Below are 27546 nucleotides of genomic sequence, written 5' to 3'. Positions count from 1 at the left end.
TCTATCCTCCTGGTAGATGGTAGCAGATGTTTATCAAGAATGTCTTGATACATTTGTGCATTGATCCTTCCTTCAATCATATGAAGTTTTCCAGTCATGTGGCTGAAATACAGCTCCACACCATGATGTTCCCATCTCCAAACTTCACTGTTGGGATGGCGTTAAAGACCTCCAAACATGATGTATTATGGCTTCCAAAGAGTTCAATTTTGGTCTGATCAGACCATATACAGTATGTTATACCCTTCTATTCACACGGTCATGAACACACCAAGGGAGAGGTTAACCACAGGTCCCTATACAGATTAGGACTTACCCTAAACCTGACCCTGATTTGTCTCTGCCAGACCTCAGAGGTTGGCACCCTAAGATAATGTAATGGTGCCCCCACTCGACGTTTGATGACCCCAAGTGTCCTTAACTGCGCCCTCAACTATGAACCAAGTGTAACACAAAACAACAGAAAACATAAATGAAGTGCACACAGGCAGAGATAGAGGACTAGGAACATGCAAACACACTCATACAGCAAAGATGAAGGAAAACAATGGAAACCCGTAAGAATAACGGAATATATGGAAACCTTACAAATTACAAAAGAAACTGAATAGGAGAAAACTGGGAAGATTCACACAAATGGCAGGGAAAAGCAATAGCAATAACTCTGTAAGAATCCTTAATTAAGGAGCCTGGATCACAGACAACCATCCATCTAGGAATATAGCCAGCACTGAAGGCTTGTGCATAGAGATATAAAAATAGCCCTTCCCAAGATGTGATAGGACAAACAAAATAAGGAAGTGCACACACCTGAATAGAAGTGAAACAGGAAAACAAAAAATAGTGAAGACAAGAGACTCATCAGTAGTGGGACCAACACAAAACAGACTGTGGTCCAACATGCAGAGAAGCCGACCACAATCAGAGGTCACCGGAGCAAGCCCTAAAGTTCAGCAATTACAATATTCTTCCAGTATTTCACAGGCTTGTCTAAATGTTGTTGAGAAAAGTTTAAAAGTGCTTAAACATGCTTTTGTTCAGCAATGGAGTCTTGAGTGGTGAACGTGCATACAGGAGCGTGCATACAGGAGCGTGTATGCAGGAGCGTGCATGCAGGAGCGTGCATGCAGGAGCGTGCATGCAGGAGCGAGCCTGCAGGAGCGAGCCTACAGGAGCGAACATACAGGAGCGTGCATACAGGAGCGTGCATACAGGACCGAGCATACAGGAGCGTGCATACAGGAGCGTGCATGCAGGAGCGTGCATGCAGGAGTGAGCATGCAGGAGTGAGCATGCAGGAGTGAGCATGCAGGAGCGTGCATACAGGCCATGGAGGGTGAGTGCATTACTTACAGTTAAAAACACAAGTTTACATACACTATCTATAAAGACACATCTGCAGGTTTTTCTCATCATCAGACATGAAATCAGAATAAACCTCTTTCGTTTTAAGTCAATTAGTAACCAAAATTTTTATATTTGCCAAATGCCAGAATAATGAGAAAGAATGGTTTTCAGGCATTTTTATTACATTCCGCAAAGTCAAAAGTTTACATACGCTAAGAGTACTCTGCCTTTAAACAATATGGGACCGCCGATATGATGAGGTCATGTCTTTGGAAGCTTCTGATTGGTTTACTGGCAATATCTGAGTTAATTAAAGATTAATCTGTGGATGTCTTAACGCTCACCTGAAACACACGGCTTCTTTGTGTAGCATCATGGGAAAGTCAAAAGAAATCAAAGATCTCTGGAAGAGAATTGTGGACTTGCAAAAGTCTCGTTCATCCTTGGGTGCAATTTCCAGATACCTCATTTCTCAGGTGCCTCGTTCATCTGTACAAACAAGATGGGAATGTCCAGCCATCATACCGCTGTGAAAGGAGACAGGTTCTGTGCACCATAGATGAACGTGCTTTGGTCAGACATGTGCATATTAACCCAAGAACAAAATTAAAAGACCTTGTGAAGATGCTGGTGGAAGCTGGTAAGATTGTGTCATTATCCATAGTGAAACGAGTCCTGTATCAACATGGGCTGAAAGGTCACTCTGCCAGGAAAAAGCCATTACTCCAAAAGAAACATAAAAAAGCCAGATGAATGTTTGCAAATCCCCACAGGAACAAAAGTCCTTAATTTTTTTTCTGACAAAAATACAAATGTAACTGTTTGGCCATAATGACAATTGTTATGTATGGAGGGAAAAGGGAGAAGCTTTGAAGCCTAAGAACACCATCCCAACTGTGAAACTGTGACACACGGGTGCGGCAGCATCATGTTGGGGGGTTGTTTTGCTGCTGGAGGGACTGGTGACCACAAAATAAATGGCATCATGAGGAAATAAGATTATGTGGCCATACTGAAGAACATCTCAAGACATCAGCCAGGAACTTAAAACTTGGACAGAAATGGGTCTTCCAAATGACAATGACCCAAAGCTACTGCCAAACTGGTTACAAAGTGGCTTAAGGATAACAAAGTCAATGTTTTGGAGTGGCCATCACAAAGCCCTGATCTCAATCCTATTGAAAATGTATGGGCAAAGCTGAAAAGGCCAGAGCGAGCGGCGACCTCCAAACATGGCTCAGCTACACCAGATCTGTCAGGAGGAATCGGCCCAAATTCCACCAACTATTGTGAGAAGCTTCTGGAAGGATCCAAAACATTACACCCAAGTCACACAGTGTAAGGGCAATGCCACCAAATACTAATGACCTGGAGGGAAACTTTTGACTTTGCAGAAAGTAATAAAAATGTCTGAAAACCTTCTCTCTCTTCTCGCATTATTCTGGCATTTGACAAATATAAATGATTTTGGTTCTTAATTGACCTAAAACTGAAAACGTTTAATCTGATTTCATGTCAGATAGTGAAAAAAACCTGCAGATGTGTCTGTATATAGAGCAGAGGGAAAAACCTGCAGGTGTGTCTGTATAGAGAGCAGAGGGAAAAACCTGCAGATGTGTCTGTATAGAGAGCAGAGGGAAAAACCTGCAGATGTGTCTGTATAGAGAGCAGAGGGAAAAACCTGCAGATGTGTCTGTATAGAGAGCAGAGGGAAAAACCTGCAGATGTGTCTGTATAGAGAGCAGAGGGAAAAACCCGCAGATGTGTCTGTATAGAGAGCAAAGGGAAAAACCAGCAGATGTGTCTGTATAGAGAGCAGAGGGAAAAACCTGCAGATGTGTCTGTATAGAGAGCAAAGGAAAAAAACGGCAGATGTGTCTGTATAGAGAGCAAAGGGAAAAACCGGCAGATGTGTCTGTATAGAGAGCAGAGGGAAAAAACCCGCAGATGTGTCTGTATAGAGAGCAGAGGGAAAAACCTGCAGATGTGTCTGTATAAAGAACAGAGGGAAAAACCTGCAGATGTGTCTGTATAGAGGGCAGAGGGAAGAACCTGCAGATGTGTCTGTATAGAGGGCAGAGGGAAAAACCTGCAGATGTGTCTGTATAGAGGGCAGAGGGAAGAACCTGCAGATGTGTCTGTATAGAGAGAGGAGGGAAAAACCTGCAGATGTGTCTGTATAGAGAGGAGGGAAAAACCTGCAGATGCGTCTTTATAGAGCTAGTGGATGGAAACTTCTGGTTTAAACTATATATATTTATATATGCATACATATATACAGAGATACAGAGATATTTGGAGGCAGCGCAGTTTCATTGTGCTGCAGTATATTCGGTTTCATGTCAGGACGCTTGATTTGATATGTAAATGCACCTTGATCTTGCATTGGATGCATTATTCAGGAGTCTGCTGACAGTTTCCATACAGAAGCATATTAATTATTAAGCAATATATTTGTAAAATCTGAGGCACAATACAGATTAACTCATCATTTGTGTGGTAAAGGTCCAGATGTTATTAGCCACCACTGGCAGCAATATGAATCCAGATAAATTATTTAGGGATAAAATAATGCGCTATACATGGTGGATGGAAGGGGCGATGTTTTGTCAGTCATTTAGAAAAAAAAAATAAAAAATGATATATTGAATTTTTTAACAGGCGGTGAGAATATCCCGCAGCCCCATCTACATGGTGCATCATTTACACACCGTTATCAAAAATGCGCATTTTACAAAATAATAGAAGCCGAGTTTTATGTATATTTGATAATGATTATATTATTTATGGGGCATTTTAATTGAATTGAAATGACAGCTGCCACCTAACAACACGTTCAGCCGGGGATGAATCTCGGAAAGCAGATTAGGACAGTATTAATGGGAGAGGTTGGTGGGAAATCGTAAAATACTAATTATATTTTTAAGAAAATACTGATGAAATTATAATTTGCCGTTGAAATGTCTTTTTTTTTTCTTTTCTTCTGAATTGTTATTTTTTTTATTGATTTTTTTTTAAACTATTTTCTTTCCCTAGCTCTAACCTGGCCCTTTTCCTTAGCAATAACCCTAGACAGAGCCTTAGTTAGGGCTATATAAAAAAAGAAACTCCTAATGAATGAAGTCTGCATTGAAATGGGTATAAAGCACATGCTTCAATAGTTTTTATTCATTAGCTCAGCCTTTGTTGCTGCCTATGCAGGGCGGAGAAGTTGAAATAAGTTTGTCATTGACTTCTGTGCTCGGCCAAACCAGCCACTGAGATGGCAAAGATCACTTCATTGCACTGGGCATCATCACCTTGCACTGGGCACCACCACCTTGCACTGGGCATCATCACCTTGCACTGGGCATCATCACCTTGCACTGGGCACCATCACCTTGCACTGGCCATCATCACCTTGCACTGGGCACCACCACCTTGCACTGGCCACCACCACCTTGCACTGGCCACCACCACCTTGCACTGGCCACCACCACCTTGCACTGGCCACCACCACCTTGCACTGGGCACCACCACCTTGCACTGGGCACCACCACCTTGCACTGGCCACCACCACCTTGCACTGGCCACCATCACCTTGCACTGGGCACCACCACCTTGCACTGGCCACCACCACATTGCACTGGGCACCATCACCTTGCACTGGCCACCACCACCTTGCACTAGCCACCACCACCTTGCACTGGCCACCACCACCTTGCACTGGGCATCATCACCTTGCACTGGCCACCACCACCTTGCACTGGGCATCATCACCTTGCACTGGCCACCACCACCTTGCACTGGGCATCATCACCTTGCACTGGCCACCACCACCTTGCACTGGGCATCATCACCTTGCACTGGCCACCACCACCTTGCACTGGGCATCATCACCTTGCACTGGCCACCACCACCTTGCACTGGGCATCATCACCTTGCACTGGGCACCACCACCTTGCACTGGGCATCATCACCTTGCACTGGCCATCATCATCATCATCTTGCACTGGCCATCATCATCATCATCTTACACTGGGCATCACCATCTTACACTGGGCATCATCATCTTACACTGGGCATCATCATCTTACACTGGGCATCACCATCTTACACTGGGCATCACCATCTTACACTGGGCATCACCATCTTGTACTGAGCATTATCATTTTTGTTGCTGCCTATTCAGAGCACAGCGGTCCTCATAGGCAGCACTGGTAGGGTGCTCGTTGCATCAGTGCACTGCTCTAAGAAGATGCTTGGCTTTCCTGTGCCTCTTATTTGACAGTGTGGTCACGGGTTATGTATGAAATTCTGTGCACCCCTAGATTTTGGCCCCCAGATGAGCCGCCTCTACGGCCTGATAGTCTACGCCTCTTTCCTGTTCCTCCTCTGATAGGGTATCTGGCACGTAAAACATGCAGTTTCATCTGCCCAAAGAATGTTCTAGAAAAGGAGGAGCTGAACAGATTGATGTATACTTTTTAAGGAAAACATTCTTAAGGCTATGTTCACATGTTGCTTTTTTCTGCTGCAAAACCTGCGCTATTGGCAGTAAAAAAGCTGCTTCCAAAAAGCTGGTTTAGCTGCGTTTTTTTGTGTTATTTCTCTACAGTACATGTTTAAATAAAATTAGTTTTATTCACCACAAAAGAAGCAAAAATGCAGCAAAAAACGCCGCAAAAACGCAGAAGGAATTGACATTCGGCTGCTTTCAAAAACGCTGCAGTTTTCCATTTCAGGCAAAAAAAAACCCCCGAGTGTGTGCATGAGATTTCTGAAATCTCAGCTTTTGCTGGTGCTGTAAAAAGCAGCTTTTAATTTGCATAAAACTCATGAAAAAAACACTGCAAAAAGGCAGAAAAAAACGCAACATGTGAACGTAGCCTTATAATTTGTAATTTATTGATCTCAATCCTGATAATTGTCGCTCAAGAGTCCAGAGTTCACCGTGATTGACAGGCTTCCTTGTTAATCACTGATCTAATCCCGGAATAAACACAGATTAAGATCAATAAATGACAAGTTTATTTCAATAAGACTATATATGAATCTGTTCGGCTTCTGCTGCTCTGGAATCTGCTGCTAATCAGTGTGTATATAATTTCATTGTTTGATAAGGAGGCCAATCAGTGATTTGTACCTTCAAATTGACCCCCAAACTCAAGAGTAGAAGTGATCTACATCAATTAATCCCAGGTTATAATGAATAGCTTAATCTCAATCAGCTCAGTTCCTCCTGATGTAAAACATACAGATCATGGGTCCCTTGAAGTCTTTCAGTTATTTCAGTATAATGCTTTAAAACCTCAAGTGGGAGATGCAAACTTTCTCAAAACTGTCATTAAGGAAATTTTAAAGGGGTTTATCCACTGGCTCATCCTTAGGATAGGTTCTCAGTATCAAATTGCTGGTGGTCCGACACTGGAACTACCAACCATCAGCTGTTGGCATCTTTGGTGTTACTTGGAGGTTAACCTGTGTATATTGCTGGAACAGCACAGCTCTCTACACTCTGTAGTGGCCATTCATAGGTACTGCAACTCAGATTTTAATCCTTTAAAGGGAAGGTGTCGTCAAAACGTTTTTTTTTTTCAATTACTGAAAAAATATAAAGTATTAATGTGTTAATGCTATGTTTAAATAATATCATTTGTTTTTAAATTGACAAAAATATAAAAAAAATCAAATTAAAAAAGTTTGATATTTTCCACCCTTGCACCAGGGGGAGCAGCTGCTGAAATCCTGCTGTATAACTACTGTAGAACTAGCTCACATTACAGCTGCGGTATAAGTGGGTGGAATTTGCTCTCCTGTGTGTGATGTCACCTCCCTCTCCCAATCTAGGTGTTTCCAAAAGGATTAGAGAGAAGGAAGTTTAGGATCACAGTGCGGAGCCATTTTGTTGTTGGCCACAAACTGATCCTAATGTCTAAAGTGTCACAAAGGCCAGCTGCATAGTGCTCCAGCGCTCGCTGACTGTGTCCCAGTGCCCCAGCGCTCACTGACTGTTTCCCTATGCCTCTGTATCCCGTGCCCCAATATACTGTGCTGCCGGCCAGGATTGGAGGTCCGAGGTGACATGCGCTGAGGAGGGGTGATAGGTAGTGCAGTGCTGCTCAGGCTGCAGATGTCAGCCGCGATCACCACTCCCAACTGCATGCACTCACCTCACACCTGCGCCCCTGGCAGCCTGTCCTGTCAGCAATCACAGTCCATAGCAGCAGAGGCCCGAGGAGGGTACATGTGGGGAGAGGGGGTGAGCGGTGGGGCAGGGGGACAGTCATCTGAGAGGGTGTGAGCAGAGTGGGGGTGTGAGTTTGCGGCAGGGGAGGGGGAAAGTCAGCGGAGGGGGTGTGAGCAGAGTGGGGGGTGAGCGGAGGGGGAGGGGGGTGCAGAGGGGTGGGGAGCAGCACGCCAGAATCAGTAACTGTGCAATCACCGGTGCCCGGCGTTGGTACTCACCCCATCCAGACGCTGTGAGCTACACAAAGATGGCGCTGATCTCCTCCCTCAGACGCCTTCTCTATGTTAAGTCTAGGGGGTCGGAGTCCAAGAACAGTCTTCTATGCACAGGGGGCTGCCATAAAGGAGTTGAATAACTGTCGTTACACACTGCAGATCCAAGATGGCAGCCCCCAGTGCCTTCAGTAAAACTAGAATTAAATAAAAGCTAAATAAACAGTGAGTTTAATTTTGTATTAAAAATACTTGAGTTCATAATCACCATTATTAATACAAAAATAAAAAAAGCGACACCTTCCCTTTAAAAGAGGTTGTCGCCTACTTTTACATTGATGGCCTATCCTTAAGCCTGCTTTACACGTTTTAATTAATTGTGCGATCGCATTTACGATCGTACCCGCCCCCATCGTTTGTGCGGCACAGGCAATTTGTTGCCCGTGTCGCACAATGCTGTAACCCCCATCACACGCACTAACCTCCTGGATGACCTCGCTGTTGGTGGTGAACATCCACTTCCAGAAGGGGGGAGGGACGTTCGGCATCACAGCGACGTCACACAGCGGCTGCCCAATAGAAGCGGAGGGGCGGAGATTAGCGGACGTAACATCCCGCCCACCTTCTTCCTTCCGCATTGCCGGCGGCCGCAGGTAAGCTGCAGTTTATCGTTCCCGGGGTGTCACACGGAGCGATGTGTGCTGCCCCGGGTATGATGAACAATCGGACGTCCGATTTTTAGAAAATGAGCAACGTGTCAGCGATGAACGAGAAGGTGAGGATTTCTGCTCGTTCACTGCTGTCACACGCTACGATATCACTAACGATGCCGGATGTGTGTCACTAACGACGTGACCCCGCCGACATCTCCTTAGATATAACGTAGCTTGTAAAGCCCGCTTTAGGATAGGCCATCAGTGTCTGAACGGCTGGGGTCCGACACTCCACAACCCGACGATTAGCTGCTCTCGGTCCTGACAGCGGCAGCCGGAAGTGCTGACTTCCAGAACTGCCCAGTCTTCTGATAGTGGCTGTGGCCGGGTACTGTACATCCACCTCCTATTGACTTGAATGGAAGGCGGATGTGCAGTACCCAGGCCACGGCTGCTATCAGAAGACGGAGCAGCTCTGGAACTGACCAATTCCGGCTGCTTGCTACTGCTTGCGGGACCGAGAACAGCTAATCCGTGGGTGTGTGCAGTGTCGGGCCCTGGCAGATCAGACACTGATGACCTATCCTAAGGACAGGCCATCAATATAATAGTAGTGGACAACCCCTTTAAATAAGACCTATCATTTGCTGTAAATATGTATGTTTGAATCTTTTCTCCTGAACCTGGCATTTTTCTTTTGCTGCTTCATCTCTCCGTTGAGATATTGCCCCCTCTTGCCTGTATATTATCCAAGTGAGTCTGGTCAACTCTTCTCTTTGGGCGTCTCCAAATTTATATACAAGGAAGAGGAGGCCATATGTCAAGAACAGAGAGGTGCAGGAACAAGAGGAGAAGATCAGACTCCGGAGAACAGCGCCATTTACACCTGGTAAAAAGTGAGATATTTATGGCAAGTGACCGGTTCTCATTAATGGAGCTGAGATGCAGCAGGCGACATATGGTTTATTGAACTATTTTGCAGTGTGCTGTATACAGACTGGCCACAAGGGGCAGCATTGCACCTGCTCTGTGCCTCCTGCCTGAGTGTGAGCCTCTTCTGTTGTGTTTTAGGAGCTGTCCACTGTAGTTCTGATCTGTCCATCATACATAGCGTGTGCTATATACAGACTGGCCACAAGGGGCAGCATTGCACCTGCTCTGTGCCTCCTGCCTGAGTGTGAGCCTCTTCTGCTGTGTTTTAGGAGCTGTCCGCTGTAGTTCTGATCTGTCCATCATACATAGCGTTTGCTATATACAGACTGGCCACAAGGGGCAGCATTGCACCTGCTCTGTGCCTCCTGCCTGAGTGTGAGCCTCTTCTGCTGTGGTTTAGGAGCTGTCCGCTGTAGTTCTGATCTGTCCATCATACATAGCGTGTGCTATATACAGACTGGCCACAAGGGGCAGCATTGCACCTGCTCTGTGCCTCCTGCCTGAGTGTGAGCCTCTTCTGCTGTGTTTTAGGAGCTGTCCGCTGTAGTTCTGATCTGTCCATCATACATAGCGTGTGCTATATACAGACTGGCCACAAGGGGCAGCATTGCACCTGCTCTGTGCCTCCTGCCTGAGTGTGAGCCTCTTCTGCTGTGGTTTAGGAGCTGTCCGCTGTAGTTCTGATCTATCCATCATATATAGCATGTGCTGTATACAGACTGGCCACAAGGGGCAGCATTGCACCGGCTCTGTGCCTCCTGCCTGAGTGTGAGCCTCTTCTGCTGTGGTTTAGGAGCTGTCCGCTGTAGTTCTGATCTGTCCATTATATATAGCGTGTGCTGTATACAGACTGGCCACAAGGGGCAGCATTGCACCTGCTCTGTGCCTCCTGCCTGAGTGTGAGCCTCTTCTGCTGTGGTTTAGGAGCCGTCCGCTGTAGTTCTGATCTGTACATCATACATAGCGTGTGCTGTATACAGACTGGCCACAAGGGGCAGCATTGCACCTGCTCTGTGCCTCCTGCCTGAGTGTGAGCCTCTTCTGCTGTGTTTTAGGAGCTGTCCGCTGTAGTTCTGATCTGTCCATCATACATAGCGTGTGCTGTATACAGACTTGCCACAAGGGGCAGCATTGCACCTGCTCTGTGCCTCCTGCCTGAGTGTGAGCCTCTTCTGCTGTGGTTTAGGAGCTGTCCACTGTAGTTCTGATCTGTCCATTATATATAGCGTGTGCTGTATACAGACTGGCCACAAGGGGCAGCATTGCACCTGCTCTGTGCCTCCTGCCTGAGTGTGAGCCTCTTCTGCTGTGTTTTAGGAGCTGTCCGCTGTAGTTCTGATCTGTCCATCATACATAGCGTGTGCTGTATACAGACTGGCCACAAGGGGCAGCATTGCACCTGCTCTGTGCCTCCTGCCTGAGTGTGAGCCTCTTCTGCTGTGTTTTAGGAGCTGTCCGCTGTAGTTCTGATCTGTCCATCATACATAGCGTGTGCTGTATACAGACTGGCCACAAGGGGCAGCATTGCACCTGCTCTGTGCCTCCTGCCTGAGTGTGAGCCTCTTCTGCTGTGGTTTAGGAGCTGTCCGCTGTAGTTCTGATCTGTCCATCATACATAGCGTGTGCTGTATACAGACTGGCCACAAGGGGCAGCACTGCCCCTGCTCTGTGCCTCCTGCCTGAGTGTGAGCCTCTTCTGCTGTGTTTTAGGAGCTGTCCGCTGTAGTTCTGATCTATCCATCATACATAGCGTGTGCTGTATACAGACTGGCCACAAGGGGCAGCATTGCACCTGCTCTGTGCCTCCTGCCTGAGTGTGAGCCTCTTCTGCTGTGGTTTAGGAGCTGTCCGCTGTAGTTCTGATCTGTCCATCATATATAGCGTGTGCTGTATACAGACTGGCCACAAGGGGCAGCATTGCACCTGCTCTGTGCCTCCTGCCTGAGTGTGAGCCTCTTCTGCTGTGGTTTAGGAGCTGTCCGCTGTAGTTCTGATCTGTCCATCATACATAGCGTGTGCTATATAGAGACTGGCCACAAGGGGCAGCATTGCACCTGCTCTGTGCCTCCTGCCTGAGTGTGAGCCTCTTCTGCTGTGGTTTAGGAGCTGTCCGCTGTAGTTCTGATCTGTCCATCATACATAGCGTGTGCTGTATACAGACTGGCCACAAGGGGCAGCATTGCACCTGCTCTGTGCCTCCTGCCTGAGTGTGAGCCTCTTCTGCTGTGGTTTAGGAGCTGTCCGCTGTAGTTCTGATCTGTCCATCATACATAGCGTGTGCTATATACAGACTGGCCACAAGGGGCAGCATTGCACCTGCTCTGTGCCTCCTGCCTGAGTGTGAGCCTCTTCTGTTGTGTTTTAGGAGCTGTCCGCTGTAGTTCTGATCTGTCCATCATACATAGCGTGTGCTGTATACAGACTGGCCACAAGGGGCAGGATTGCACTTGCTCTGTGCCTCCTGCCTGAGTGTGAGCCTCTTCTGCTGTGTTTTAGGAGCTGTCCGCTGTAGTTCTGATCTATCCATCATACATAGCGTGTGCTGTATACAGACTGGCCACAAGGGGCAGCATTGCACCTGCTCTGTGCCTCCTGCCTGAGTGTGAGCCTCTTCTGCTGTGGTTTAGGAGCTGTCCACTGTAGTTCTGATCTGTCCATCATACATAGCGTGTGCTGTATACAGACTTGCCACAAGGGGCAGCATTGCACCTGCTCTGTGCCTCCTGCCTGAGTGTGAGCCTCTTCTGCTGTGGTTTAGGAGCTGTCCGCTGTAGTTCTGATCTGTCCATCATACATAGCGTGTGCTGTATACAGACTGGCCACAAGGGGCAGCATTGCACCTGCTCTGTGCCTCCTGCCTGAGTGTGAGCCTCTTCTGCTGTGTTTTAGGAGCTGTCCGCTGTAGTTCTGATCTATCCATCATACATAGCGTGTGCTGTATACAGACTGGCCACAAGGGGCAGCATTGCACCTGCTCTGTGCCTCCTGCCTGAGTGTGAGCCTCTTCTGCTGTGTTTTAGGAGCTGTCCGCTGTAGTTCTGATCTGTCCATCATACATAGCGTGTGCTGTATACAGACTTGCCACAAGGGGCAGCATTGCACCTGCTCTGTGCCTCCTGCCTGAGTGTGAGCCTCTTCTGCTGTGGTTTAGGAGCTGTCCGCTGTAGTTCTGATCTGTCCATCATACATAGCGTGTGCTGTATACAGACTGGCCACAAGGGGCAGCATTGCACCTGCTCTGTGCCTCCTGCCTGAGTGTGAGCCTCTTCTGCTGTGTTTTAGGAGCTGTCCGCTGTAGTTCTGATCTATCCATCATACATAGCGTGTGCTGTATACAGACTGGCCACAAGGGGCAGCATTGCACCTGCTCTGTGCCTCCTGCCTGAGTGTGAGCCTCTTCTGCTGTGGTTTAGGAGCTGTCCGCTGTAGTTCTGATCTGTCCATCATACATAGCGTGTGCTGTATACAGACTGGCCACAAGGGGCAGCATTGCACCTGCTCTGTGCCTCCTGCCTGAGTGTGAGCCTCTTCTGCTGTGTTTTAGGAGCTGTCCGCTGTAGTTCTGATCTGTCCATCATACATAGCGTGTGCTGTATACAGACTGGCCACAAGGGGCAGCATTGCACCTGCTCTGTGCCTCCTGCCTGAGTGTGAGCCTCTTCTGCTGTGGTTTAGGAGCTGTCCGCTGTAGTTCTGATCTGTCCATCATACATAGCGTGTGCTGTATACAGACTGGCCACAAGGGGCAGCATTGCACCTGCTCTGTGCCTCCTGCCTGAGTGTGAGCCTCTTCTGCGGTGTTTTAGGAGCTGTCCGCTGTAGTTCTGATCTGTCCATCATACATAGCGTGTGCTGTATACAGACTGGCCACAAGGGGCAGCATTGCACCTGCTCTGTGCCTCCTGCCTGAGTGTGAGCCTCTTCTGCTGTGGTTTAGGAGCTGTCCGCTGTAGTTCTGATCTATCCATCATACATAGCGTGTGCTGTATACAGACTGGCCACAAGGGGCAGCATTGCACCTGCTCTGTGCCTCCTGCCTGAGTGTGAGCCTCTTCTGCTGTGGTTTAGGAGCTGTCCGCTGTAGTTCTGATCTGTCCATCATACATAGCGTGTGCTGTATACAGACTGGCCACAAGGGGCAGCATTGCACCTGCTCTGTGCCTCCTGCCTGAGTGTGAGCCTCTTCTGCTGTGTTTTAGGAGCTGTCCGCTGTAGTTCTGATCTGTCCATCATACATAGCGTGTGCTGTATACAGACTGGCCACAAGGGGCAGCATTGCACCTGCTCTGTGCCTCCTGCCTGAGTGTGAGCCTCTTCTGCTGTGGTTTAGGAGCTGTCCGCTGTAGTTCTGATCTGTCCATCATACATAGCGTGTGCTGTATACAGACTGGCCACAAGGGGCAGCATTGCACCTGCTCTGTGCCTCCTGCCTGAGTGTGAGCCTCTTCTGCTGTGGTTTAGGAGCTGTCCGCTGTAGTTCTGATCTGTCCATCATACATAGCGTGTGCTGTATACAGACTGGCCACAAGGGGCAGCATTGCACCTGCTCTGTGCCTCCTGCCTGAGTGTGAGCCTCTTCTGCTGTGGTTTAGGAGCTGTCCGCTGTAGTTCTGATCTGTCCATCATATATAGCGTGTGCTATATACAGACTGGCCACAAGGGGCAGCATTGCACCTGCTCTGTGCCTCCTGCCTGAGTGTGAGCCTCTTCTGCTGTGGTTTAGGAGCTGTCCGCTGTAGTTCTGATCTGTCCATCATACATAGCGTGTGCTGTATACAGACTGGCCACAAGGGGCAGCATTGCACCTGCTCTGTGCCTCCTGCCTGAGTGTGAGCCTCTTCTGCTGTGGTTTAGGAGCTGTCCGCTGTAGTTCTGATCTGTCCATCATACATAGCGTGTGCTGTATACAGACTGGCCACAAGGGGCAGCATTGCACCTGCTCTGTGCCTCCTGCCTGAGTGTGAGCCTCTTCTGCTGTGGTTTAGGAGCTGTCCGCTGTAGTTCTGATCTGTCCATCATATATAGCGTGTGCTATATACAGACTGGCCACAAGGGGCAGCATTGCACCTGCTCTGTGCCTCCTGCCTGAGTGTGAGCCTCTTCTGCTGTGGTTTAGGAGCTGTCCGCTGTAGTTCTGATCTGTCCATCATACATAGCGTGTGCTGTATACAGACTGGCCACAAGGGGCAGCATTGCACCTGCTCTGTGCCTCCTGCCTGAGTGTGAGCCTCTTCTGCTGTGGTTTAGGAGCTGTCCGCTGTAGTTCTGATCTGTCCATCATACATAGCGTGTGCTGTATACAGACTGGCCACAAGGGGCAGCATTGCACCTGCTCTGTGCCTCCTGCCCGAGTGTGAGCCTCTTCTGCTGTGGTTTAGGAGCTGCCCGCTGTAGTTCTGATCTGTCCATCATACATAGCGTGTGCTGTATACAGACTGGCCACAAGGGGCAGCATTGCACCTGCTCTGTGCCTCCTGCCTGAGTGTGAGCCTCTTCTGCTGTGTTTTAGGGGCTGTCCGCTGTAGTTCTGATCTGTCCATCATACATAGCGTGTGCTGTATACAGACTGGCCACAAGGGGCAGCATTGCACCTGCTCTGTGCCTCCTGCCTGAGTGTGAGCCTCTTCTGCTGTGGTTTAGGAGCTGTCCGCTGTAGTTCTGATCTGTCCATCATACATAGCGTGTGCTGTATACAGACTGGCCACAAGGGGCAGCATTGCACCTGCTCTGTGCCTCCTGCCTGAGTGTGAGCCTCTTCTGCTGTGGTTTAGGAGCTGTCCGCTGTAGTTCTGATCTGTCCATCATACATAGCGTGTGCTGTATACAGACTGGCCACAAGGGGCAGCATTGCACCTGCTCTGTGCCTCCTGCCTGAGTGTGAGCCTCTTCTGCTGTGGTTTAGGAGCTGTCCGCTGTAGTTCTGATCTGTCCATCATACATAGCGTGTGCTGTAGAAACGTGGTCACTTTCTGCTGTAACCTTGCACTTGTCAGCCGTGACTGTAATTTCCCATTAAATGGTGTCTCGTTCTTCAGAGTTCCCGATTTCTCCATTCTGCAGAATGTTGCGCCTCCTCCAGACTTTGCCACGTTGCGAGATCCCGCTCCTGCTACATATGTATGAACCGTAGATCACATTACATATAGTAGGACACACTGAAGAGCGCGGCCGGAGCACAGGCTCAGGGGGAGATGTCGGGAGGTTTCTTTCTGGACCAGACATTGTCTCTCCGGCGGCTTCAGCTTTTTGTTTTCTGCCCATGATAATGTATTTAAACCAGATTCCAACTTTAACCCTTTATATACATTGTCAGATATGCTATTCCCTATATTGAAGATGATGGGAAGGGTTATTTACACGGCCATCACTGGAATATAGGAAAGACACAAAAAAAAAGGGGAGGGGTCTCCACTACCCTAAAGTCCTAGCAGGACCCCCAATTAGTTATGGATAGTCGGTGATCCACTTCAGCCCATAGACATGAATGGATGCATGTGGCTCACTCTTTGATATCTATGGGGGTTACTTGCTCTTAACTCTCTATTACATGAAGACACCAGTTACCCTATTGCATTAAGTTAAAGGGGTTGTCCACTACTTTACAATGATGGCATATTCTTAGGAAACGTCATCAATGTCTAATCAGCCGGAGTTCGACACCTGGCATTCCCGCTCATTAGTTGTTCTTGTACCACGTGATTGTTGGCGCCGCTCAGTGGACGTAACAATAAAGTCTTCAATTTACAATTAAATGATTAAAAGGAATCTGTCACCAGGTTTTTGCCTCCTAATCTGAGAGCAGCATAGTGTAGGGGCAGAGATCCAGATTCCAGTGATGTGTCACTTACTGGGCTGCTTAGTGTAGTTTTGATAAAATCATTGTTTAATCAGCAGGAGATTATCATTACAGGACTACTTATCATGCTGCAGGTAGTCCAGCATATTCATGAGCTCTATATAACTGCTAGATCTGCAGCAGAGAAAACAGTGATTTTATCAAATGACAGCAAACAGCTCAGTAAGTGACACATCACTGGAATCAGGGTCTCTGTCTCTACATTATGCTGCTCTCAGATGGGGGGAGCAAAAACCTGGTGACAGATTCCCTTTAAACTAGCCTGACTATACGTTGTGCACGCCAGGTCTTTATGTATAGTAACCCCTTCCTTTCAGGAGGAGACATGAAGGCTAAAAGGTACAGGACGTCTGCCCAGCACGGAAGTGGTTATCAGGCTTGGCAAATATGTCATGTCCTTATTGTTATATATGTCACATATATGATTAAATGATGCTTCTCTTGTATTAATCGCTATGGTCGAGTGACTCGCCCACCCCAGGGCCTTAGGTGACTGTCGGGCCGGACTAGTCCGGGGTAGTCAGCGGTGGCGGGACCAAACTCCGTGACCCTGGTGGAGTCAATACAAAATATGGCGATATTGGGGGAGATGGTGATAATATTTATATAAGATTTGTGACGCCACCTGTGGTAATTTGCAGCTCTTTAGGGCCGCAGCTGCTGGAAGGGACCTCCGGGGCTGGTGTTATGGCAGCTGAGGTGTTTCTTGCTCTCCACAGGTAGAGCGGGTACCCCGGGGCAACCTTTGGTACTTTGTAGGTTCTATGGTGTTGTGTGCTGTGGTTGGAGTGCAGGATAAATCAGACGATAGGGCTTGCAGTTAAGGTCTTTACTCCATGTTTCTGAGTCCAGGTGCCAGCAAACCGGTTGCCCACAGTATCCTGGGATCCACTGTCCAATGCCTCCGCCTGATAACCACTTCCGTGCTGGGCAGACGTCCTGTACCTTTTAGCCTTCATGTCTCCTCCTGAAAGGAAGGGGTTACTATACATAAAGACCTGGCGTGCACAACGTATAGTCAGGCTAGTTTAAAGGGCATCTGTCACCAGGTTTTTGCTCCCCCATCTGAGAGCAGCATAATGTAGAGACAGAGACCCTGATTCCAGCGATGTGTCACTTATTGAGCTGTTTGCTGTCATTTGATAAAATCACTGTTTTCTCTGCTGCAGATCTAGCAGTTATATAGAGCTCATGAATATGCTGGACTACCTGCAGCACGCCAAGTAGTCCTGTAATGATAATCTACTGCTGATTAAGGTTCACTATGCAACCCAGTAAGTGACATTGCTGGAATCAGGGTCTCTGCCCCTACATGATGCTGCTCTCAGATTAGGTGGCAAAAACCTGGTGACAGATTCCCTTTAACTGGTTCCAGAGTACAACATAGCTGGGGGTTCCAATGGAGGCATCACCAGTGGTGAGTAAATTATTCACCTGCTATATGGTTTGGGGATAATTTGCTATTATGGAAAGAAACCAGTCACCTGGGAAAACAATATTTATGAGCAGATATAGGGTTAATCTGCAGATAAATACTGGTACAATGCTCCCTGACCACCTTACTGACAGCAAATGAACTTATCTTCAGCTGGGAGCCGCCAGCTTTCAGTCATGATGTGTACAGTTATCAGTCACTAGTCTGTCCAGAAACTTTGATTGACAGCTGAAAGTGCACCATATCGGTGTAGAGCAACCTGTTAATCATCGTGCCGGGCATGCTCATGACCACCGCTCGAAATATAGTAGCTGCTCCGTGCACGCTCCCAAGATTGAAAGCTGGCATTTCCAAGGAGAAAGTAGGTGCATTTTCTCCCTGTAGCTGCACTTTCAGTATGGCGGCTTGGCGGATTTGTAACACTATTTGTGTGATGCTAGTCTCTATGTGGCGCTAGACACTACTTGCATGCAGTGTGAATGGAGGGGTAGTCAGACAAGAAGAGATCAGAAACCAGAAGGACACGACACGGATCAGGCAGAGATGTAGTCAAGACACAGGCCGAGGGTGAGGATTCCAGGAGACTATGTATAGGATACAGGGAGCAGGCAAAAACGTGGTCAGGAGAAGGTCCGAGGTCAGAAGCCAGGAGGTAACGACACAGACAGGGAGTGGGCAGAGAAGAGTCAATAACAGTCCAGGGTTGAGAAGCCAAGATCTGAACACTGTACACAAACGGGAGCCAAGAGTAATACTGAGGAACCAGGAAGTACGACTGGCGACGTTCTGGGAGAGCATGCTCAATAACGAAACAGAGTAATCACCCGGAACGAGGAGCATCTGTGTAAGAACCTCCCAGAACCAGCGTGGAGCCCAGTGCAGAGAAACAACCGTCTGCAGAAGCTCAAGACACACAGCAGAGCATCTCAACTGCGAAATGCAAGTACTGGCTCTGCAGATGAGGCGAGCATGGCAGAACATCACAGTGCACAAGATGCTCTGCACATCAGAACCATGACAATTTGCCTGCAGATTAACCCTCCAAGTAAATCGCTTTTTCTAGGTTAACAAGGTCTTGAACTCATTCTGCTCTGGATCGTTCACTCATATGAGCGTTTCCGATGTAGGATGTGATGTGCATGGACCGCTTTAGGTCATAGGAGGGCGATGGGACCCTCTTAGCACTCTCTAAAACCCACCACTATTACAGCATGGCTCGACTCCCCAATACCACACTCCATATTACAAGTTGGTTCCATCTCCATATATTTTATTCCTATTATTTCCAGCACGGGAAGAGTTACTTCACAGGGAATGACATCAGCCACATTTGTTAACGGAGGCATTTGGGGGGAGTGGTGGAGGGTCCCCGAGGACCCCGCGCACCGTCCCCTGCAGGGGCACCACATGCAGTGTCTCTGGTCTGTTTAGCCTCTGACTGAGCGGTTCTGGCGCCAGCGTAATGGGCAGGTGTCGCCTGCATTTAGGCCATTACACGTCTTCACGGCCTCGTGGAGCGGCAGCATCCTGCGCCAGTCGTGTATAAATCATACACCTGAAGTAAGAAGTTTATTTCTGGGGTTTGCTTATGAATATTCTAATAGTGCACATACATGAGTGACTTTAGAAGCTGTAAAGCATCCCGGATGCACAAAGACATGTGTGCATTTCCACCGCCTGCCAGCAGGGGTCAGCATTGATTGCGCCACTTATACGGAATCTATACACACCTTTGGGTGTCGGGATTTTTCAGATTTAGTTTTGCAAGAAATAGGTGAAGAATCGTAGATTTTAAGCAGCGAGCCATCCATTAATGGTTCAAAATACTCCAAAGAATTAAGTGCAAAGAAACAATGCAAGTAACAGAGGGGATTGCTGGGGATCCAGTCACTGACCGAGGGGATTGCTGGGGATCCAGGCACTGACAGAGGGGATTGCTGGAGATCCAGTCACTGACCGAGGGGATTGCTGGGGATCCAGTCACTGACCGAGGGGATTGCTGGGGATCCAGTCACTGACAGAGGGGATTGCTGGAGATCCAGTCACTGACAGAGGGGATTGCTGGGGATCCAGGCACTGACAGAGGGGATTGCTGGGGATCCAGTTACTGGCAGAGGGGATTGCTGGGGATCCAGGCACTAACAGAGGGGATTGCTGGGGATCCAGGCACTGACAGAGGGGATTGCTGGGGATCCAGTCACTGGCAGAGGGGATTGCTGGGGATCCAGGCACTGACAGAGGGGATTGCTGGGGATCCAGTCACTGGCAGAGGGGATTGCTGGGGATCCAGGCACTGACAGAGGGGATTGCTGGGGATCCAGGCACTGACAGAGGGGATTGCTGGGGATCCAGGCACTGACAGAGGGGATTGCTGGAGACCCAGGCAGTGACAGAGGGGATTGCTGGAGATCCAGGCACTGACAGAGGGGATTGCTGGAGATCCAGGCACTGACAGAGGGGATTGCTGGAGATCCAGTTACTGGCAGAGGGGATTGCTGGGGATCCAGTCATTGGTAGAGGGGATTGCTGGGGATCCAGGCACTAACAGAGGGGATTGCTGGGGATCCAGGCACTGACAGAGCGGATTGCTGGGGATCCAGGCACTAAGAGGGGATTGCTGGGGATCCAGGCACTAACAGAGGGGATTGCTGGGGATCCAGGCACTGACAGAGGGGATTGCTGGGGATCCAGGCACTGACAGAGGGGATTGCTGGGGATCCAGGCACTGACAGAGGGGATTGCTGGAGATCCAGGCACTGACAGAGGGGATTGCTGGAGATCCAGGCACTAACAGAGGAGATTGCTGGGGATCCAGGTGTGGCGCCCCTGACCTGGTCAGGCACCACTGAGTACTGCACCCATGCTGGGGACAGTACAATACAGGTAATCCAGAAGGCTGACCGAGGTGTGACTACACAGGCGCATAGTGATCAGGTCTCACACATGTACCTTTGAGAGGACCCCTGGGGATCCCAGGAGGGGGAAAAGCCTTCACCTCCACTGGAATAGTGGAGGGGGCCAAAAGCCTCCATCTCCTCTCAAGGGGTGTGGTAAGAGAGTCTGGTTGCTAGGTGGCGTAGGCAGGCACAAAAGGGAAAAGAGAAGGAGGAGTAAACAGTCTGCAGCAGAGTGTGGAGGAGTGAGGAGCAGGAAAGTGAAGCTCTGACAGGAGCAGCAGTGAAGGTCCCAGATGTGAGCCGGTTCAGAGCAGAGTCCAGGGAGCTCCGAGGAGAGCTGACCCCTTCCCCTGGGCTGCTGTAGTCTGACAGCGTCCGCGCAGTGGCTACCGACGGGGGAGAACGGTCACCTAGGAGGGCTACCCGAAACCCATTTCAGCTAGAGAGAAGAGCACGGAGTGGGAAGTAAGGAGACTGCTAGGGAGTACCAGGCCCAAACGGGCGGCAGATCCCGAAGCGGAGATAGATCCAGCTTTCTTTTGCTAAACCTGCCGGTGTGGGGCTCTCAAAGCCCACGCCACAACACCACAAAAGCCGCAGCCACGTAGCCACAGATAGGGCCCACAGTTCACAGGAGGCAAGCAGCTGGAGTGATCTGGCCCAGGCAACAAGCAAACGGCAAACGAAGGGGAGAGAGGCTTCAGCAACTTCCCTGGGTGACCCCCATAGGGACTAAAAGTCGGGGTTACCCCAAACCACCAAGGGCTAAGGAAGGCGAGTTGATAGTCACCATCAGAAGTCAGCCTGAAGGATACCTGGTTCCCGCCTGGTTCATCCCAGCTACGCCCGGGTTACTCACCCTGCCATCAACTGTGAGTAAAACCCCTGAAAGACATTCTGCCTGTGTGGAGTTATTCTGCGCCTTGTGGTACTACGCACCTACACAGGGCCCTGGGGCTTGCCTCACTCTCAGGAGGCTATTCCAACTAACTGCACACACCATCAGCCCCAGGCGACCCTCAACCTGCAGTGGCGGTCCCTACTGGCCGCAATACTGAGAGTGGCGTCACGACAAGAAGAAGATCTCCTACCTGTGACAAGATCCAGCCGAGTGGAGTCCCTGAAGGTAATGCACCGACACTACACCTGTGGGGCTTCACATCTGGCGTCACGAACAGGATAAGGACTAGACCTGTCCAGACAGGTGACCATGTGCCTGGGCGGTCCGCTTGAAAAATTGGAAGCGCCGCCATATTGCCACCATGAAAAGCGCGCCGAAAAACAACAGCAGCCCGCGCTGGAAGAAGTTACCGCCCACGAAGAGGTGTGGCTACCCAGAGATCCCCTGCAGAGTTCTGACCTCGCTTGTGAAGAGAGCGGAAGCGTCCAGAGACGTCGGGACAGAAAGGGAGCCAGAAGCCTGCTGCTGGGAGAGGAGCTGCTGAAAGAGGCAGAGCGGAAACTGAACAGCTTGCTACTAGAAGCAACGACGAGTCCACTGCTGGGAAATCGTGCAGAAGAGGGCGCAGAAGAAATGGCGTCTGACCGCAGAAACCCAGAACCGGGCTCCGCTGCCTGGTGGTATCGGGAGCTGGCCCAGTTCTGCGACCGACTGGAGACCCGGGTCGTGGAGCAGATCAGAGAAGAACGCATGGAACTTCTGGAGATGGCTGCCGCGGTTCAGGCCTATGAAGGGAGAGCCGCGCGCCGAGCGCCAGACCGAGTGGCAACGACTCCGACCCCGATGATACCACCGATGGGTGAGTCCACTGATGCCCCTGCCAGCGCGAGTGCCCCGACCCCTGCTGCTACGTCCGCGGTCCCTGAAGAGGCGCCCGGCACGGCGACGCTGAACCAGGCCGCAGCCACGCCAGGTGCGGCCCGCCAAGCTCCGATCGCGACAGCGACGCCGATCCAGGCCGCCGCCATGCAGGGCGTGGCCCGCCAAGACCAGGCCGCCGCCATGTCGGGCGCGGCCCGCCAAGACAAGATTGCATCACCATTTACCCCGGCCTGCAAGGCCAGAGCAGACACCGCTCCCCAGTCCAAGGAGGCCCCTGCTAGGAAGTCCCTGATAGGTGAGGACCCCGCATACTGGCAGCTGAAGGCTGACCTGGAGGCCAAGTTCCCACAGGAGATGGTGGACCGGTACATGCTCCCTCCGCATACCCCCAAGAGGATTCCGGCAACCCCTGCAGCAACCACGCCAAAGAGTCCCCCGCCTGGGCCTGCTGAAGAAAGTCCATCCCCAGCACTGCCACCAAAGGAGTGCCAAGAAGAACTAAGGGGGAGAGGAGGCCAGGAAGCTGAGGAGCTGACTCAGGAGCCACCAGCAGTGGATCCATGCCCAGAGCCGGAGATGTTGCCATATTCCCGCTGGGATGAAGAAGACCTGACACCGTCTGCTGAGGAAGATCTGCCCCAAAGCCTCACCTGGGAGCTTGTAAGCTGCACCTCGCAGAATCCAGCCCGCAAGACACGGCGCCGTAGTAGAACCCAGTCTTTCCCTGCACCGCCATCCCCAGAGCAGAGAGAAGTCACGGCCAGAGACCTACAAGAAAAACGGTTCCTGAGAAGAGCCAAAGCCCAGGTCAGAGGACCCCTTTGTAGAGGAGTAGTAGAAGATTTCAGCCTCAAATCAGGATACGGCTTTATAGTAGCACCTGGTATGAAAGAAGGCATCTTTGTCAACAGAAGAGACGTTAGAGCTCATTTGCCCAGAGGACATCCTGGAAGAAACCTAAGAATGGGAGATACAGTGCAATTTACAATGCTTCAAGGAGAAAGAGGCTGGTATGCACTCGATGTAACACCATGTCCTAAAGAAAAAGAAACAGACACAGAGAAAGATAGAGAAAGAACAGAGAAAGAACCTACTGACGAGACAACCACAGATGAAGAAAAAGGTCAAGGAAGCAACAGGTGCCGCAGCCCTACAGGCCCAAGCCCTGGTGAGGAGGAATCCACATAAAGTACAGAAAGAAGCATAGAAGTTACCAGTTTGAAAAAAGTTTGTTTTGCAACGTTTTACAAGTTTAAGAATGTGCCCACATAAACTGATGTGAGAAATGAACCTTAAGGCTATGAACTGGCCATAGCCACAAACTCTCGCAGTGTAAATAGTTACACCAGAGGGCACCACCACCACCAGAGTCAGCCTGTTTAGGGGCTTGGCTCGTCTGCAACCAGGGAGCACGTCCGTATATAGGGCCTTGGCTCACCTGCAACCAGAGAGCATGCCTGTTTATGGGGCCTGGCTCTCCACCACAAAGAGGGTACCTGGTCAGCACCAACTGTGGAGGCCGCCTCTACATCCTGCCAGAAGAGGCTGAAGGCGCGGATCCACCAGGCCAGGTATACCCTGAAGACCACCAGCCCATGAAAGCCGCCTCTACATCCTGCCAGAAGTGGCTGAAGGCGCGGCCAACGTGAGAGGGTTTTGGGTGGGTTAACGGACTTGTGGGTGGAGGGTGGTGATGTATGGTACCTGGTGCTTTTAAAAATGTTTTACCATGTTTTAATGTTTTATGCATTTTAAAATGTTGTCTTGCAGCCCGAGGACGTGCTGGTGATAACTAAGGGGGAATGTGGCGCCCCTGACCTGGTCAGGCACCACTGAGTACTGCACCCATGCTGGGGACAGTACAATACAGGTAATCCAGAAGGCTGACCGAGGTGTGACTACACAGGCGCATAGTGATCAGGTCTCACACATGTACCTTTGAGAGGACCCCTGGGGATCCCAGGAGGGGGAAAAGCCTTCACCTCCACTGGAATAGTGGAGGGGGCCAAAAGCCTCCATCTCCTCTCAAGGGGTGTGGTAAGAGAGTCTGGTTGCTAGGTGGCGTAGGCAGGCACAAAAGGGAAAAGAGAAGGAGGAGTAAACAGTCTGCAGCAGAGTGTGGAGGAGTGAGGAGCAGGAAAGTGAAGCTCTGACAGGAGCAGCAGTGAAGGTCCCAGATGTGAGCCGGTTCAGAGCAGAGTCCAGGGAGCTCCGAGGAGAGCTGACCCCTTCCCCTGGGCTGCTGTAGTCTGACAGCGTCCGCGCAGTGGCTACCGACGGGGGAGAACGGTCACCTAGGAGGGCTACCCGAAACCCATCTCAGCTAGAGAGAAGAGCACGGAGTGGGAAGTAAGGAGACTGCTAGGGAGTACCAGGCCCAAACGGGCGGCAGATCCCGAAGCGGAGATAGATCCAGCTTTCTTTTGCTAAACCTGCCGGTGTGGGGCTCTCAAAGCCCACGCCACAACACCACAAAAGCCGCAGCCACGTAGCCACAGATAGGGCCCACAGTTCACAGGAGGCAAGCAGCTGGAGTGATCTGGCCCAGGCAACAAGCAAACGGCAAACGAAGGGGAGAGAGGCTTCAGCAACTTCCCTGGGTGACCCCCATAGGGACTAAAAGTCGGGGTTACCCCAAACCACCAAGGGCTAAGGAAGGCGAGTTGGTAGTCACCATCAGAAGTCAGCCTGAAGGATACCTGGTTCCCGCCTGGTTCATCCCAGCTACGCCCGGGTTACTCACCCTGCCATCAACTGTGAGTAAAACCCCTGAAAGACATTCTGCCTGTGTGGAGTTATTCTGCGCCTTGTGGTACTACGCACCTACACAGGGCCCTGGGGCTTGCCTCACTCTCAGGAGGCTATTCCAACTAACTGCACACACCATCAGCCCCAGGCGACCCTCAACCTGCAGTGGCGGTCCCTACTGGCCGCAATACTGAGAGTGGCGTCACGACAAGAAGAAGATCTCCTACCTGTGACAAGATCCAGCCGAGTGGAGTCCCTGAAGGTAATGCACCGACACATCACTGGTGGGGCTTCACACAGGCACTGACAGAGGGGATTGCTGGGGATCCAGGCACTAACAGAGGGGATTGCTGGAGATCCAGGCACTAACAGAGGGGATTGCTGGGGATCCAGGCACTGACAGAGGGGATTGCTGGGGATCCAGGCACTGACAGAGGGGATTGCTGGGGATCCAGGCACTGACAGAGGGGATTGCTGGGGATCCAGGCACTGACAGAGGGGATTGCTGGGGATCCAGGCACTGACAGAGGGGATTGCTGGAGATCCAGGCACTGACAGAGGGGATTGCTGGGGATCCAGGCACTGACAGAGGGGATTGCTGGGGATCCAAGCACTGACAGAGGGGATTGCTGGAGATCCAGGCACTAACAGAGGGGATTGCTGGGGATCCAGGCACTGACAGAGCGGATTGCTGGGGATCCAGGCACTGACAGAGGGGATTGCTGGGGATCCAGGCACTGACAGAGGGGATTGCTGGGGATCCATGCACTAACAGAGGGGATTGCTGGAGATCCAGGCACTGACAGAGGGGATTGCTGGGGATCCAGGCACTGACAGAGGGGATTGCTGGGGATCCAGGCACTGGCAGAGGGGATTGCTGGGGATCCAGGCACTAACAGAGGGGATTGCTGGAGATCCAGGCACTGACAGAGGGGATTGCTGGGGATCCAGGCACTGACAGAGGGGATTGCTGGGGATCCAGGCACTGGCAGAGGGGATTGCTGGGGATCCAGGCACTGGCAGAGGGGATTGCTGGGGATCCAGGCACTAACAGAGGGGATTGCTGGGGATCCAGGCACTGACAGAGGGGATTGCTGGGGATCCAGGCACTGGCAGAGGGGATTGCTGGGGATCCAGGCACTAACAGAGGGGATTGCTGGAGATCCAGGCACTGACAGAGGGGATTGCTGGAGATCCAGGCACTGACAGAGGGGATTGCTGGAGATCCAGGCACTGACAGAGGGGATTGCTGGGGATCCAGGCACTGACAGAGGGGATTGCTGGAGATCCAGGCACTGACAGAGGGGATTGCTGGAGATCCAGGCACTGACAGAGGGGATTGCTGGAGATCCAGGCACTGACAGAGGGGATTGCTGGGGATCCAGGCACTGGCAGAGGGGATTGCTGGGGATCCAGGCACTAACAGAGGGGATTGCTGGGGATCCAGGCACTGACAGAGGGGATTGCTGGAGATCCAGGCACTGACAGAGGGGATTGCTGGGGATCCAGGCACTAACAGAGGGGATTGCTGGGGATCCAGGCACTGACAGAGGGGATTGCTGGAGATCCAGTCACTGACAGAGGGGATTGCTGGAGATCCAGGCACTGACAGAGGGGATTGCTGGGGATCCAGGCACTAACAGAGGAGATTGCTGGGGATCCAGTCACTGACAGAGGGGATTGCTGGGGATCCAGGCACTAACAGAGGGGATTGCTGGGGATCCAGTCACTGACAGAGGAGATTGCTGGGGATCCAGTCACTGACAGAGGGGATTGCTGGGGATCCAGGCACTAACAGAGGGGATTGCTGGGGATCCAGGCACTGACAGAGGGGATTGCTGGAGATCCAGTCACTGACAGAGGGGATTGCTGGAGATCCAGGCACTGACAGAGGGGATTGCTGGGGATCCAGGCACTAACAGAGGGGATTGCTGGAGATCCAGGCACTGACAGAGGGGATTGCTGGGGATCCAGGCACTAACAGAGGGGATTGCTGGGGATCCAGGCACTAACAGAGGGGATTGCTGGAGATCCAGGCACTGACAGAGGGGATTGCTGGGGATCCAGGCACTAACAGAGGGGATTGCTGGGGATCCAGGCACTGACAGAGGGGATTGCTGGAGATCCAGTCACTGACAGAGGGGATTGCTGGAGATCCAGGCACTGACAGAGGGGATTGCTGGGGATCCAGGCACTAACAGAGGGGATTGCTGGAGATCCAGGCACTGACAGAGGGGATTGCTGGGGATCCAGGCACTGAGGGGATTGCTGGGGATCCAGGCACTGGCAGAGGGGATTGCTGGGGATCCAGGCACTGATAGAGGGGATTGCTGGGGATCCAGGCACTGACAGAGGGGATTGCTGGGGATCCAGTCCTGACAAAGGTGCCTGAAGTCTCTTCACAGAAGGTTGCGCTCCTTGTGGCTCATTAGGCACCAGGTACGCAGGTCCTC

This window comes from Anomaloglossus baeobatrachus, chromosome 8 (genome assembly GCF_048569485.1).
Source record: "Anomaloglossus baeobatrachus isolate aAnoBae1 chromosome 8, aAnoBae1.hap1, whole genome shotgun sequence".
NCBI classification, from domain to species: Eukaryota; Metazoa; Chordata; class Amphibia; order Anura; family Aromobatidae; genus Anomaloglossus; species Anomaloglossus baeobatrachus.
This window is presented reverse-complemented; position numbering follows the sequence as displayed.